The sequence below is a fragment of the Acipenser ruthenus genome, chromosome 4, assembly GCF_902713425.1.
Source record: "Acipenser ruthenus chromosome 4, fAciRut3.2 maternal haplotype, whole genome shotgun sequence".
Taxonomy (NCBI): Eukaryota; Metazoa; Chordata; class Actinopteri; order Acipenseriformes; family Acipenseridae; genus Acipenser; species Acipenser ruthenus.
In genome coordinates, this window is record NC_081192.1 from 45,632,362 (window position 1) to 45,638,361 (window position 6,000).

Sequence of the window (6,000 nt, forward strand, 5' to 3'; positions counted from 1 at the left end):
AAACGTAAATCAGTTTATTAATATACAAAAGAAAACAAATGTTTCAAAGTATACAAAAAGCTAAAATAGCAGACGTGGGGCAGAAAAAAGGCAGTCTCTTGACACGGGTTGTACCGACAGACTGGAAAATAGCAAACATAATACCGATCCACAAAAAGGGAGACAAAACCGAACCAGGTAACTACAGACCAGTAAGCCGGACTTCTATTATATGTAAACTTATGGAAACTATAATAAAGATCCAAAATGGAAAATTACCTATATGGTAACAATATCCTGGGAGACAGCCATCTGATTCAAACATTCAAAATCCTAAAAGGTATAGACAATGTCAACCCGGGGGACTTCTTTGACTTGAAAAAAGATAAAAGGACCAGGGGTCATAAATGGAGATTACATAAAGGGGCATTCAGAACAGAAAATAGGAGGCACTTTTTTACACAGAGAATTGTGAGGGTCTGGAACCAACTCCCCAGTAATGTTGTTGAAGCTGACACCCTGGGATCCTTCAAGAAGCTGCTTGATGAGATTCTGGGATCAATAAGCTACTAACAACAAAACGAGCAAGATAGGCTGAATGGCCTCCTCTCGTTTGTAAACTTTCTTATGTTCTTATGTTCTTATGTTCTTACTAATAATAATAATAATAATAATAATAATAATAATAATAATAATAATAATAATCACATGCCTTTCAATAAAACTTCTCTAGAGTTTAGTTAAATAAGCCAATAATTAATATTTGAAAAAAAATAAATGTAACCCATGAGTTGGAAGTTTTCTGCATAGTTAATTTCTTACACATAGAAAGTCCTGCAGCTTTTTTGTAAACAGTTGCATCAGATTTATCTTAGGAGGCACAGGCACTACTGTAACAATGGTTTTGGTCATTCAGGTTTTTATATCCAATCATCTTATCCGTTGTTAGCGTTGTGGAGCTGGAGGGGCTTGTATCATATTTTTCCATAGTTATATGTTGCCAGATGTCTGTTCAGTTCAATGTCAGTTTGTCTCCACCTAGTGAAATACTTCATTACTTAAAAGCTAGTTTACATGCACCACTATCACCTCAGTGTTTAGGATTCGAGACTTTCAGACATGCCCTGGAGGTAGCATCATAACCAGGGCTGACATTCTACCGAGGTCAAATTTAGGTTTCAAGCTACAGCTGGCAGAATTTATATGACTGCTTGGTATTTACTATTTAACCTCCAAATCTATGTTACACGGCAAATTAAGGAGTCTTTTGTACTTTACCAGAATTTTTACATGAGCATCAGTATTGATGATGCAAATAAACAACCAAGGACAAGACACAGTGTCCTTATAGCTAGTTATGGCCATGCCTGGGGGTGTCTGATTTGACTTGAGTCCGACATGTATTTTGACGTTACAGATACAGGACTGAACTGCTAGATCAGTTACTATAAACTAACAAGTACAGTACAGTGACACTCTGAGTCTGTACTTAGGAGGGTACTGCATTATCTAGAAAGCATCTCGTACTAGATTTTGTTTGCAATGCAAATTATATGACACACATTAAATTGTGTCATAGAAAAGTCAATATAGGCGGTTAATAAACAGGAAGGAGAATGACATAATTACATTGACAAAATATTAAAAAACACTCTTTTGAAGTATTTTGTTTGTATTTTCTTTTTAAGTAGTATGCTTTTTTTTTGTTTGTGGTCTGACTTATGTAGCCCATTCACTAAATCTTCTTCCAAATTCACATGAGACCTTTGATCCATCCTTATTTTACTTTTTCCTGCTTTAACTTCCCCATGGTGTTGTTAAACTGGCTGTCAAACACTGCACAGATTTCACGTGCTTAGATGTTTTCCCTTTTTCTAATGCCTCACAGATTGGCTTGTTATTCTTTTCACTCCAGTCTGTTCTGTATATCACCTACCTCCTTCCATCTGTCTACCCGGCAGCCTGACAAGTAAGAGGCTTCCCTTGGTTTTCCGTAAGCTCTCTGTTTTTGGTGCCTAACTACGTTCCTACAGTAGAATATCCATAGCAACCTAACATACCAGGAAGAGCACAAATTTTAAAAAGTGGAATCATATCCTTATAAAGGCACTGACAAAAATACAAATAGCCCAATTCATAAAACATAATCTGTTTTTTGGTTTGTTTTTAAATTACGTTTGGGTTTGTGTCTTTATAAACAAAAACATAATGTATTAGACTTTAAATTAAGCGTAAGTAATAGTTAGGGCCCAGATATCCCCCTTGTAACAAAATCATATTACAGTTTTTGAGTTTTTGACAGTGTTATAATATAATATAGGGGTTCTACAAAACATAGACACACTTGCCATAACACTATTGATATAGAGTTAGGGTTAGGGTTTAGTCATCAAGATTAGGCCTTAACATCAAGAGGACAGATTTGTTATATGCACCCTAATATAACATGTAAAAATGTATTAATAATTACCTTCATTTATATGTTAACCTATTAGTGTGGTTTGGGGAGTGGGAGTTAGGCTCCTCCCTATCCTGTGATCTCCTATCATCAATTAAATCTACTTCCTATTTAAACCATTAGTCACACGGTATATCTCTGTCTTGTGTTTTTTGTTTTGGTTGTGAACCTAAGCGGATTGCAAGACCCTCCGCAATTTCTTTCTGTGTAAAGAATTTAAAAACCGCACAACTCTTCCTTAGATTTGGAGGACTCTGAAGATCACTTCTTGTCTGTAACAGAACATTCTCCGACAGCTTCAACCCAGGATCTGGTCATCCCACCACCCTTCTCTCTATCAGACGTCTCAGTCATCCGAACAGGTGCCTCCCGAGCAGGACAGCATACCACTACCCACTGTCCAAGGAGTCAATCCCCATCGATCAAAACGGCTCCGGGCCCAAGAGACACCTCCAGAGCGACTGTACTTTAAGGACTGCACGTTCAACAAGCTCATAAAGATCCTCCTCAAAAACAGCGGTGAAATCCCAGCAGGGAGCAATAAAGAATCCCTTTTCATTTTTTGCTGTGAATCCATCTCAGCAGAACCTATATTTCCACCCAAGAAAACTCCCCAGCAACGCTCAGCTGTTCAGCAGCCCATCCATTCTTCAGCCTCACCTGAGCAATCACCACTCGGAAAATGTCATGAAAAAAGCGTCTCGTCATAGACTTATCAGCACTACGGGGATCAAGCACCAGTAGCCTCAACTCGCTCATTCCTCACGATCAATTTTCTCTACAATACATTACCATCTCAGGCACAATTTATTCAATTAAATTATCAGGAAACAGATATATCAGATGCATTTAAAGTAATGCCAATCCATCCTTCTCTTCATCACCTGTTCAAGATATGCTGGAAGAACATTTTTATTTTTCTACTCAGTTAACTTTTGGCTGCTGCAGCAACCCCAAAATATTTGATACTCTCTCAAATGCTTTATGCTGGATACTTCTCAATTCATATCATGTTCCATTTTTGCTCCACCTACTCAATGATTTTCTCTTGATATCTCCTCCCTCAGATCCACCATGTCGGACCTGGTCTGACATTATTATTTTCCCTTTCCGGTCCAATGTCGGACCCTGTTCGACATCATCAAAAAGACGTAAAAAACAGGTCTCTAGTCGTTTTTTTCTCTGGAAAAAGGCGAGAAAACTATTCAATGGCCGAGTGAGACTGAAAGAAGCCGAAAAAAGGGGGCATATCTGAGAAATACAGATAGCCCCGGCACCACAGAGATAACACAGACATAAACAAACAAGATAGCTGCTTCTGCATCCAGTGCTCAAAGAATATCACAGGCATTTGCAGAGCTTTTTTGAGATGTTATAGTAATAAAATAATGACTTGGATCGCATTATTGAGGAGTTTGGTGATAAAGCGAGTGATCAGGAGATGATTTATTGGTATGCACTACTATCAAGAGGTATGTGAAAAAATACAGAGGACGAGGGGTGGGGGGGGGGGGCTGGAGATGCAGTACTGAGTGTCCTGTTGATATGAAGTGCCTTTTAAACCTGTTTTACTGTGAAAAAAAACTTTTAAACAGCGCGTCTAAAATAAACTGCGCATGTGAAAATAAATTGGACCTGACGCACCAGAGACGCACTGAATAAATGGACCGCAAAGGGTTAATCCGACCCCATTCAACCAGGACTGGATTATGGCTTTTATAGTACATGCAAAGGACTCTTTACACCTTGCACCAGTTACAATCAAATCCTATTAGTCAGGAATACAATACCAATTTAGTTTGATGTCCATTACCTCCCCAACTATCAATACCAGCTGTCCGTCTCATCTTGCGTGGAATCTCTAAGAGCTCTCCGACTGCTTCTCCTTCTCGCCTGCCTATCTCTATAGATATTCTTGCCAATTTGATTTCAGTCCTCCATCAAGGCTTCTTCTCTACATTTGATAACCTAACAATGGAAACTATATGTCTAACCACATATTTTGTTTTTTTAAGATGCTTAGAATATGCGGGTCCTTCTATTGCCAGCTTTCCCATGCTGGATATTCACTGCAGTGATCTCACACTCATCTCAGATTCCCACTTTATCCTCTTCCTGCGCATTTCCAAAATGGATCAGCTCCGGCAAGGTCAATTCATTCAGCGATCAAAAATGTACTCTCCTCTATGCCCATATGCTTCCATGCAGAAATATATCACAGAACGCAAACCTATTTCAAATTCTGACCCCTCTTCATCAATTCAAGCCACACTGTTATATCCAGACATTGGTTATATCTCATCTGTCCACACTGGTTTCCAGAGCAGGAGTTCCCCCTCAATTCCATATTCCTCATTCATTCAGAATTGGGGCAGCCACATCAGCAGCAAGAGCAAGATTAACCAGCATATAATTAAAAATATGGGGTGCTGGACCTCATCAGCAGTTGAATCATACATAAGTTCTTCCCCATCTGACATATCTTCTGCACAACAGTCTATTACTAGTATGTCCGGAGTGGGGACGACCCTTCCTCCGGGACCACCAAAGGTTTTCCCCCTAAAAAGAAAGTGTTTTTTTTCCTATCCACGGAGCGGAGGGTCTTCACATAGTTAGTAGGGAGCCAGATACTAACCTCCTTAGTTGTGTTATTTTTTTTTATATGCATTAGCGGTTCTTTTATTTATCTTTCACGGGGAGCCGGGGGTCCATCCTTTGGGGGGTTAGTGAGTCGTACTTCCCCGATCTTCGTGCAAGCTATGCTTCCTTTACCTACCGAGGGAGGTTCTCCGTGAGTCAGAGGGGACCCCCAGCCAAACCCAACCTTTAGCATCTCATGCACTATTGCTCCCCTCACAAGCTGAGGAGCTAAGATTATTCTAGTCAACCTCGCAGAAGGAGCTCTCCCTTCGTAACTCGAGGCAATCTTCTCATTTCAGGCTCATCTCCACCTCAGCTTCAGAAGTCTATAATTCACCTCATCGAGGGCAGCTCTCAATGAGCTAGAGTCCACTTTCTTTCTTCCTTTCAGGTTCTCAAGCCACTATTTATGTGCAGGGGATCTCCCCTGTGTGTCTGGTCCCCAAAACGGCAGGGACCCCTTCTTTACATTTTATGTGCAGGGGCTCTCCCCTGTGTGTCTGGTCTCCCAAGCGGTGAGGACCCCCCTTCTATATGTCAAGCCTCAGCAAACAGCAGCCCCTCTCTTATATGTTTTCAATCTTTACTAACTATATGCCCCTGAAGGTACCGAGCACCCAGCCCTTGGAATTAGCCGCATCACAATGCAGCCCTCTCATAATCTATAGCGGTGACCTCACCATGATTCGGACCTCGTCCTGCCGAGGGCTTGGTCCCAATGGTGGGCAGCTCTCTGAGAAGTCAGGCGACATCTCTACAGGTAGCCAGGCTCTTTTTGCTCTGGTGCATCAGTCTGTCTTTCATATTTTTGTGCTGTGCCACTGCAATTCAAATGTAATGCTGCTGTGCTACAACTGTAGCACAGACAGTAATCATTTCACACATAATAATGGTATTAAATAACACATTGGGAATCCAATACA